At 41.3% G+C, this 10998-nt stretch overlaps 1 protein-coding gene across 3 annotated transcripts in view; it reads right to left on the minus strand.

The window, feature by feature from the left end:
- Positions 1-10998, minus strand: part of SLC20A2 (solute carrier family 20 member 2) — a 115550-nt gene that overhangs the window by 98948 nt on the left and 5604 nt on the right. The window contains exon 2 of one of the 3 annotated variants that reach the window (XM_070781494.1): positions 2378-2471. The exons of 1 other annotated variant lie outside the window; for it this stretch is intronic. The gene's annotated coding sequence lies outside the window, so the exon portion shown is untranslated. Of the gene's footprint in view, positions 1-2377; positions 2472-10368; positions 10715-10998 lie in introns of all 3 variants that reach the window. One more of the 3 variants, XM_070781492.1, reaches the window with a different exon arrangement.

A 10998-nucleotide genomic window follows, 5' to 3' on the forward strand; every position in this document is an offset into this window, starting at 1 on the left:
AAGTCTGACACTTTCCACTGTTTCCCCATCGATTTCCCATGAAGTGATGGGACCAGATGCCATGATCTTCGTTTTCTGAATGTTGAGCTTTAAGCCAACTTTTTCACTCTCCTCTTTCACTTTCATCAAGAGGCTTTTTAGTTCCTCTTCACTTTCTGCCATAAGGGTGGTGTTGTCTGCATATCTGAGGTTATTGATATTTCTCCCGGCAATCTTGACTCCAGCTTGTGCTTCTTCCAGCCCAGCGTTTCTCATGATGTACTCTGCACATAAGTTAAATAAGCAGGGTGACAATATACCAAATGTGTTAATAAAGTTATTTAAATCCATGGCTATCATCAGTAGAAGCCCTTCACATATCGAAAGAGTATTTGCAGCTTCATCTAAATAATGACTCATCATTTATTATAAACCTTGGAGGCAATGCTTTTATGAAACATCTTAGGACCTCAAACATGATGTTGGAAAGCAAAAACCATCAGCACAGACCTACCGATTATCTGAAATGTTGTCAGACATTAATTGATGATGGACTTGCTGATTTTTTGCGCTAATCTAGAGGTGTTTTTAAAAATTCATCTCTACCACATCACAGAAAATTGAAAACCAGAGAAACCATTATATGAAACATCTCTCCCAGTCAAATTTAGAATCTGAGAACAATAATATACCTGAGAAAACATGTAAATAAAATATGAAAGGGGATTCATTAGCCAAATGAAATATTTATTTAGTACATATTACAGTACAGTAAAAAGAAGACAGGATTCTATACTTTGGACGCATGCCACAATTTATACAGATAGTTTAAAACAAAGGACAATGACAACATATATTACTTTAATTGCCTTTATATATGTGTGGATGGTATTGGGCTTCCCTGGTGGCTCAGAGGTTAAAGTGTCTGCCTGCAATGCGGGAGACCCGGGTTCAATCCCTGGCTCGGGAAGATCCCATGGAGAAGGAAATGGCAACCCACTCCAGTATTCCATCCAGGGATGGTATTAGCATGTATTTTCAAAGACGCTTTCAATAGCCCATCCAAAGAGTTCTGATCAAGGAACTGTATTCCTAAGCATGTGTGAAATGAAAACTCAGGTCCACACAAAACACCCGCACATGGCTTCTCATGACAGCTTTATTGTAATAGCACCGAACAGCGAACCACCCGAATGTGCTTCCAAAGGACAAATGGTTAGACTGTGGTGCATCCATACCAGGCACCAGTACTAGGCAGTAAAACGGAAGAAACTGCGAGAAGGCATCTCAGGGGCATTATGAGGACTTTAAAAAGCTAATCTCAAAAGGTCACATGCTGCATAATTCCATTTATATAATATTCTCAAAATGACAGAATTATAAAGCCGGACAAGAGATTCGTGGTTACCCAGGGCTGGTGGGCAGAGGGAGAGTTATGAAGGAGTAGCAAGCAGAAAGCCTTGGGTTGACGCGTCAGTTCTATGTCCTGATTGTGGTGGTGGGTTATGCGAATCTACACGTGATGGATCTGATGGAGAAGGGACAGGCTACCCACTCCAGTATTCTTGGGCTTCCCTGGTGGCTCAGCTGGTAAAGAATCCACCCACAATGTGGGAGACCTGAGTTCGATCCCTGGGTTGGGAAGATCTCCTGGAGAAAGGAAAGGCTACCCACTCCAGTATTCTGGCCTGGAGAAGTCCATGGACTGTATAGTCCATGAGATTACAAAGAGTCAGACATGACTGAGCGAATTTCAGTTTCACACGTGATGGAACTACACAGAACTACCTACACACACAAATGCATGTGTGTAAAACTGGAGACAACAGAGTCAGCTCTGTCGGTTGTACCAGGTACAGAACTACACACACGCAAACGCATGCCTGTAAAACTGGAGACATCCAAGTCAGCGCTGCGGGTTGTACCAAGGTCTGACTTCTGTCTTTGCTCTTGTTCTAGCTGCGTTTGTGGGAAACTGGGTGAAGGATACGCAGGACCTCTCTGTATTTTTACAACCTCCTGTGAATCCATAACCATTTCAAGACAAAAAGTTTAAAATGAATTTGAAGGAAACATAAAGCTTACTTATGATAAACATTTTTCTTAATCTAATTAATGGTAGGTGGCTCAGATGGTAAAGAATCTGCCTGCAGTGCAGGAGACCCATGTTCGATCCTTGGGTTGGGAAGATCCCCTGGAGCAGGGAATGGCAACCCGATCCAGTATTCTTGCCTGGAGAATCCATGGACAGAGGAGCCTGGCAGGCTACAGTCCCACTGTAAGACCTGGGGTCACAAAGAGTTGGTCACAATGGAGCAACTAACAGTTTTACGTTCATAGACAAGTAATGGGAGGTATGTGAGATAGCTGGAGAAGAAAAGATGGCGGGAATACTTACAGAGTATATCTGCAATATCACACGCCAGGCACTACAGCAGATCTCGTCCAGTCAACACTCGGTCCAGTGAGGTGTCTGCTGCTGAAAAGCCTCACTTTCAGATGAGGAAACAGAAAGAGAAGGTAAGAAATACAATTAAGGTCACACAGCTGGCACGCAGCAATGATATCACAGTTAAGAAAAGACCATCTCAAAGCAAAGAGGATTTTAAGGAAACGAAGAGTCATTACTGCATCAAGAAGGGTTTAAAAGATAGTGTAAAACAGGCAGAGTAGGTGAAATGTTACAGATGTAAAGCTCCCCACATTCACAGCACACTGGGTTGAAACTGCGTCTTCTAAGAATTTAAAACCCACGATACACATTAGCCCTGGATAACTGGATGCACTCGACCAGAGAAGAATACGAAACTGTGGGGTTTTTTTAATTTTCCTTTTAACTTCTACTTAGAAATGAGAAGAAGGGTGATGCTTCTTTAAAAGGTGCTCGATGAATGAAACAGGAGATAAAAGTGAGCCAAAATTCAGAAATACCACAGATAGGAAAACAAAGGTGATTATAACAAAGCCAATTCACGGAAGAAAAGGGAAAGTCTGCAATCTTGTCAAAAGACAGGCAAGATAATCTGAATGAGGTTAGCAGAAGACAGGAATCTGCATACAATGACCACAAGGATGAGCAAGATGAGTATTTGTCTGCAATGAAATAGTTTTAAAGACAGTAATGCAGTTAGGCTTGGCTTCAGTCTGGCTTAGAAAAAGCAAGAGGAAACTTTCTGCCCTTCATCACTCCATCCATGCAAATAATACAGTGGTGGGGGTGGGGGGAGTGGATGGAAGTTTTAAACAAGACTGGCCACAAACTGACAGATAAGGCTGGGGCGACACAGACACGGAGATTAATTCTCAAAGCAGCTTTCGGGACCTCTGGTGCCACCTGCACCACCAGCTCTGATCACATGAAAAAAAAAAAAGCAAAAAGGGTGGCGACAACAGTGATAAACACACCACTGTTTTCCCAGGTCAGGTGAAAATGCTCACTCCTCAGAAATCTGCTTAAGAGAGCCTTAAGAGAAAGTCAGGGACACTGGAAACCTAACACTGGCGAGCCCTTTAACACAGCAACCGCTCCAGGATGACCGAACAACGTTTTCATAAGTACAGTTTTTGAAGACTGCTCATCACAGCATTGTTTACAATGGTGAGAAACCTGATACCTAAATTATCAAAGAGGGATTAAATATATTATGGTATACTCGTACAATGGAATGCCAAAGAGGGATTAGATATATTATTGTATTCTTGTACAATGGAATGCCGAGCAGCTATGTGAAAAAATGAAGATATTAACTCACAACAACAGGGTATCAGGGCTTCCCTGGTGGTCCCCTGGTTAAGACTAAACCTTTCAACGCAGGGGGATGAGGTTCGATCTCTGGTCAGGGAGCTAAGACCCTACATGCCTTATGACCAGAAAACAAAACATAAAACAGAAACAATGTTGTAACAAATTCATTAAAGACTTTAAAAATGGTCCACATCAAAAAAAAAAAAAAGGTATAGCCAAGGAAGACAGGAACCAACTGAAAGGTCTTCTGATTGGCCACAGGTGGAGCCATTAGAGCAATACGATTGTATCCGATTATAACACCAAGATAAATATCCATCAGTCTGCATAGATATAAACCAATGACTGGATAAATGAAGAACTGGGAGAGCAGACAAACGCCCTGTGCGGAAGATTCCAAACACCGTGGGGAGATCCCCTGCCCCGCCCCAAGGAGGTGGAGCAGGACCCTGCACTCCTGACGTGGGGGCTGCCTTCTTCCCAAGAGCACTGATGGAAACCAGGGGCAAAGAGGAAGTTCACGGGAGAAGCTGACAAGCACCCCCTCAGCCCCTCAAGGTTAAAGTCACGCAGACAGGAGGTAGCCTTGAAACGATGCCATGAAAACCACGCTCTGCCCCCGTGGGTCTCTCTCCTCCAAACACACAACTCCAGCTGAACCAGGAGGAAAACGCCAGACAGATCCCAGCTGAGGGGCGCGTGACAAAATCTGACCAGTGTGCCCCCCCAGACTGTCCAAGTTATAAAAACCAAGAGACGTCTAGGAGACTGTCCCAGGCAAGAAGAGCCTGAGGAGACGTGAGGACTGAAGCATGAAGTCCTGGTCAGGGTCCTGGAACAGAAAAAGACAAGAGATAAAAATAAGGAAGTCTGAGGAAGCTGGACTTGGCTAATAACGACGTACCGATATTGGCTCATTAGTTCTGACAAACACCCCACAGCAAGGTAAGATGTTGATGACGGGGGAAATGGGGAACTCTCTGTACTAGCTTTGCAACAGTCTACAAACCCCAAACTGTTCTAAAATAAAAAGATTCGTTTTAAGAAAATGAAAAAGGACAATGAAGATATATCAACTCATGATGCTGCGGAATGGTGGCCAATATATAATAAATGAAAGACGAGTTACTAAATAGCACGTTATAAAACTATTTTTGCTTAAAAAATACACATATACATATCTATATGCCAAAAAGTCTGGAAGACCGACCATACATCGAATCACCGACCTAGCGATTCTCACCACCTCCTTTGTACTTTTCTATAACAGTTGGCTTTGTTTCGACACTGAGCACTGTATACGTTTAACATTGAGCCTCATTAACCTCCATCCTCAGGAACACTATCGCTTTATTTGGGGGAAAAATCAGGCGTCTCACATAGAATTTATATAGAGTCCATCTTAGTTCAAAATAACATGCACTTATAAAACAGCTGAACTTTAACTTTTTCAAGAGGAAACATTTTAAAAGGCAGTACATTTTAGAAAGGCAAACATTTTAAAAGTGACGGAAAGTGTGGAATTTAATCAGACCTGGAATGTAATCCTAGTTTCACCATTTACTGTCCGTGTGACCTTGGGCGGGTCAATCACCTCCTCTGCCCTCGTTTTAACAGTGGGGAAAGTGTAACACAACAAGCCTACGGATCTGCAGAATTGACCTAGCATTTACTTGCTTATTTATCAATATAAACATGTATTTATATACTACATAAATACACTTTATCACCTCAAATTTTATTAGAAATTATCTGAGTGGTAGCAAAGAGTTCAATGTATGTCAAGAGCCTGACCCTACTGAGGCTCCATAAGGGCAATTGTTATTGTTACCAATAATAATAATAATATTAAAAAATTTCAAGGAAAAAAAAACACTATCAGAAAAAATTTCATTTCTCAAAGACTGTAACAGAGAGCACTCAGAGACAAGATCGGCACCTCAGCCCACGCCACACCATCTGCTGCGAGGTCCCAAAGCCTCTGCTAACTAGACATTCATTAGGGCAATTAGACACATTAACGTGCCCACAGGACTGCTGCTGAGAATACCAAGTGAAAGCCACTTGTCTAATCATAGCCAGCTTAAAACTAAACTTTGGAATAGTAATGTACCAAGTCTCCCTTGCTATGGAAATACAGTTTCCCTATCTGTGAACGGAATGTCAAAACAAATTAACACCAGCCATAAAACACAAACCAAACTGATTTAAATCCCCTGACTGCAAACAATGAACTTTACTGAAGATGCTTTAGCCAAGACATATATTTTGATCAAAATTCAGGGCTGGTACTTCCATCTCAATACTGATAATTAAAAATTATCCCAAATATAAGCCTTATAATACACAAAATCACAAGAGAATAGACAAATCTAATCATGATATTAGTGGACTTTTGTAACAAAGCTAAACAACCCAGATCAGAAGAATCATTTGTCTCCAGTTAAAACTTAACCCAGCCTGATTTATCATATGGTCTAAGACAGACCCGTATTTTAAGACCTGATAATTTAGGAAGAAATGAATCCAACCATAAGCAAAATAATATCAAATCACTGTGCCAAATTTTCCTTGTCATTGTTCAGGCGCTAAGTCGTGTCCGACTCTTTCACTACACTGTGCTCTGTAGCCTGCCAGGGTCCTCTGTCCACAGAATCTCCCAGGCAAGAAAACTGCAGTACGTTGCCATTTCCTTCTTCAGGGGATCATCCCAATCCAGAGATCGAACCCATGTCTCCTTCATTGGCAGGTGGATTCTTTACCACTGAGCCACCAGGGAAGCCTGTCAATTTTTTTCTACTACACTAGAAAATGCAGACTGTGCAGTTTGGTTCTGTTGACAGAAGTTACTGCAAACACCTTTTGAAAGAACAAAAATGTAGATATAATCCAGGAACTAAATTCAGGTTCACATAAAATTCAGGCATTGAGATTATAACTACACAAAGACTGACTTTATAACACATTCCAAAGCGTCTGTATCCAGTAAGTCTTCCTCCAACTTTTCTGAAAGCAGTTGTTATGAGAACCCATCCCAGTGATGTCACTCTAGCTAAACACTTTAAAAGCTAATGGCATAGTTTTATTACATACGCTTAAGTGAGCAAATTTTAAATTTGAGAATGGATGTGACTTATGGGAAGAAATAACTGTCATTGAGAACTACGTCTGGCAGGTGGACTAAGGGAAATAAACTGGTTTAAAAAAAAGAGAGAGATTGACTATAAGGTTTTGAGTAAGGCAAATTTTCCTAAAAACTATAAAAGCATACGTGAAATGGGAATTCCAACTGTTTTGGGCAACATTATCTACGCTGTAAGAGTACATTCCTCTCCCATGTTCTTTACCGGGTGTTCACCAAATTTTAAACAATAATATGAGTAAGGGACCATCCTCTAGAGCCACCTGGGAAGCCCGTAAGGAACCATATGGCCCCTTATACATATCACCTCCTTTAACCCATGCAAGATTACTAGACGATTTTCACTATTTGTAAGTGGAGACACTGCGTCTGAGAGCTTTAAGGAAGCTGTCCGATTCACACAGGTAATAAGGGACGGACCACCCATGACTTCATAATCACAACACGCACACCCATTATCTACACACTGCATCTGACATTCTGAAGTTTCTGACTTATACTTTGACTCTCTCAATTAATCTCTTCCTGTGATAGCAGCTGCTTATGTAAACATGTTTTTGCATTTGCCCCACTGTGTTGTAGCGTTCGCTCGTCAACAATTCCCTACTCAGTGATGAGCTTCTGGAGAGAAGAGCCCACACCTTGCCCATCTCTGGAACCTCAGACCACAGTGCTGCACTCGGCATGTCTGCACACATTTCCTGTTATTACCTAACGGTGGTTCTGATGTTGCTTTTACTAACTGCTCACAAGTGGTGAATATGACAGAATCGGCTCCAAGATACCTGACAACCACCATCAGAATGAAGGCAGGCCCTGGCAGAAAGAAGATTCAGTATGATCAGCTTCCATTTGTTGGGTGGCTCTTAAGAGGAGTATTTAGACACTACATTTTATGGGCTTCACTGGTGGCTTGGACAGTAAAGAATTTGCCTGCAATGTAGGAGACCCAGATTCAATCCCTGGGTCGGGGAGGTCCCCTAGAGAAGGGAAAGGCCACTCACTTCAGCATTCTTGCCTGGAGAATTCCATGGACAGAGGAGCCTGGCGGGCTACAGTTCAGGTGATCGCAAAGTCAGAGACGACTGCGCAGCTGACACTGTGTGCTTTACAGGGTTCTCCTGTTTCACGTTTAATAAAGCGGCATCTGTACTCACATTAGTCTACTTCCAGTAGTTTATACACACAGCACCACCCTCATAACACATGCAAGAATGAAGGAAAAAGATGACAAGGTAAATCATCAACAGCACAATATTTTGCTAAAAAGCTACCTTTTCATCAGGACTCCAGAGTCCAAAGGGGCAAAAGTATACAATTTATATGCTTTCCAAGGCAAGAAGCTAACAGGGTTGGTTATTAATGACAGTTTGAGACTGTTACAAAATGACACGGGTTAATACTTAAGGAGACATCAAGTCTCTCAAAATAAAATATTTACAAGATTAAGTTTGTTTTGTTATTCACATCTTAGAACTTGAAAGTATTAAAAAAACAGATGACCTTGTATTAACAGTTCAGAATTAGATAGTTTTTATTCTTTAAGGGGACCTTTTACCTAATAAATCTTAAGTGTCTGTGGTTTGTGGTTTTAGTTTTCCTTCTAGTTCTAGAAACTATGTGTCCTTTTGTGGTATTTACCTTTCTCTTCTCATTTTCCACCCACCCCTACCCCCAAACCTGCTTTGCATGTCCGTCTTTACTCTTTCCAGGCAAGGCAGTGAATTGAAATGGCAAGAACTCTTGAATAAAAAGTTAAAAATGCCAGCATCGGATGATTACCCTCTCTTTGGAGTAAGCTTAGTCTTCTAGAATACCAATCTAATTCTTAGAAGCAGAAAACACAGGAAGCTCAATGTTCCAAGAAAAGTTAATAATAACTGATTCATCCTGGCTACCCAGGAAATACACAGCAAGGACGTGGGCTCCATGCAAATACAGACAACAAATTCATCTAGTGATGCCTGCCACCCAGGGACAAGGAAAATAGAAAAAGGCTCATGGAGCAAATACACAAAAGGGATAGGAAGAAAACACCACAAATGCAGTGTGCCGAGCAGGAATCAGAGCTCGATGAAACCATGGCAGACCAGGGAGCTCTACAGACAGGAGACAATGGGGTACAGGAGAAGTCATCACTCAAGGGAGGGTGGCAGAAACGAGCGGGGCTAGGAGGGCAGCAGGGACCAGCAAGAGATAACCAGAAAAGACCGGAGGGGCTGGCCAGGAAGGGGTACGGCCAAGGAGACCGAGGGTAAAGAGAACAGAAAGCATTCTCGACGGGAGGCTGAGTCATAGAAAAAGGCAGGAAGGAAAGACACCAAACGAGAAATTCTGGACAGATGAGAAATAAATGCTCAAGTGAGACCGGGCGACAACTAGGTAGGGCAGAAGGGCAAAAGAAGGAGTGAGGTAAAGGAAGCCTCTGTGAAAGGAAATATTGAAAAAAAAAAAAAAAGACAAATGGTTTCAGGAATTTCGCTTTATTAAATTTTAAAACCTGTTTTGTTTCTGTTTCTCTGTTCGGTAAAACTTGATTAAGAACAATGGTTTCCACAGTCTCCAGAGGAGAAAAAGTATTGATGAGGTCAACTGACTTGGCAAAAGTTAGAAGAGCTGAAAACAGTACAATTCACTCATGTCTGTTAACCATTTTAGCTCTAACCCACACTGACTTTCACGCTGACCATGTGTACACACACATCAATGACCTTAATGATCAACTGCTTCATTTGTTAATCACAAAAGCTTCCTCTCTCATTTTTTCTCTTTTTGGGCTTATCAGTGTTTGGAGAAATCCCTGCTTCTTACTATCGCCCTAAAAAAGAAAGGGCAGAGTAAGAACATGGCCTTTACATCAATACTACTAAAAAGAAGTCCGATGGAAGCTTAAAACAAGGTTAGAACAATAATGGGGAAAGATGTAAATTTCCTGTAAATTCTACATCTGGGCTCCTACATAACTAACAGAACATCGTGATCATGCTTCATTTCCCTCTAGAAAACAGAGGAAGAAAACAAAACACCGAATAAGAACATAAAAACAGTAAAAAAAAAAAAAAAAAAAAGAGGCATTCTGAAAAAGAATGACAATTACTCTACTTTTGATCCTAGGAAAGGCTGTTCGTGAAGCTATGATTCATATAATTCTTATTTTTAAGCTGAAAAAATACAGTCATCGGATTTTTCCAAAAATCTGTGCAAGAAAAAAGCAGGCACACACAGAGGCTGGAGGAAGATAAAGGAAATGACCCTGAAGTCACAGAGCTCTGAACAATCACTGAGCAGAAGCAATTCCTCGATATCCAGCACTTTGAGGAATCCTTTGGTGAAAGTCAACGTCTGGGGCCAGCATCCAACACAAGATCCCACTTCCCCTATTATATTGACTACTTTTCTGTCCACACAGAAGGAAACTCTGACTGTAAGCAGATTACCAGCTTTAGCAGTAGAGGAAAAACAACTCAGACATCACACACTCAAGCAACGGGCCAACAGAGACCTCGTAAGACACACGAGTCGTGCACTTCGTATTTGCAGAGCTGTCTTCTTTCAGCTGCTCAAAATCCTAAACGGCTTTGGGTTGCTTCTTGAAATTTGCCTTTTCTTCAGTGTTTTAAACCATTCTTCCATGAATGTTATATCGGTCACTTGGCCCTACAGTCTATGCACAGCCACCTGCCATGATCATTCACTTCTGGGAACAGCTGCTATTCCAAGGCACTGGGACACGTCTTGAAGGAACCAACCTGGTTCTCTGTCCCTACTGATGACATGGTGAAAAAAGGATTCTCTAAGCCCACAGAAGACGTGGAAGCCAAACTGTGCTGTTTCCAAGGTAGGATGCCCTGAAAAGAAAACAAAACAAACAAACAAACAAAAAAAAACAGTTAAAAATCAACCAAATTTCCAAAACAGAAGAAACTCTAATAAAGTAGTGAAAATTCTTGCTAAGACTGAACAATAAGTAACTCAAAAATTTTCAATCTTTCACTTCAGTTTTAAATATTCTCTAGTTTCCAAAAAAATGTTATAGGGCGTCACAGGTTACATAATAAAAAATACTGCAAATAACTTGCTGTTCCTGAAATTAACAAAAAGTATCCATTAAAATTATAAGGAAATTTTGGTG

This window comes from Bos indicus, chromosome 27, assembly GCF_029378745.1.
Source record: "Bos indicus isolate NIAB-ARS_2022 breed Sahiwal x Tharparkar chromosome 27, NIAB-ARS_B.indTharparkar_mat_pri_1.0, whole genome shotgun sequence".
In the NCBI taxonomy this organism is placed as follows: Eukaryota; Metazoa; Chordata; class Mammalia; order Artiodactyla; family Bovidae; genus Bos; species Bos indicus.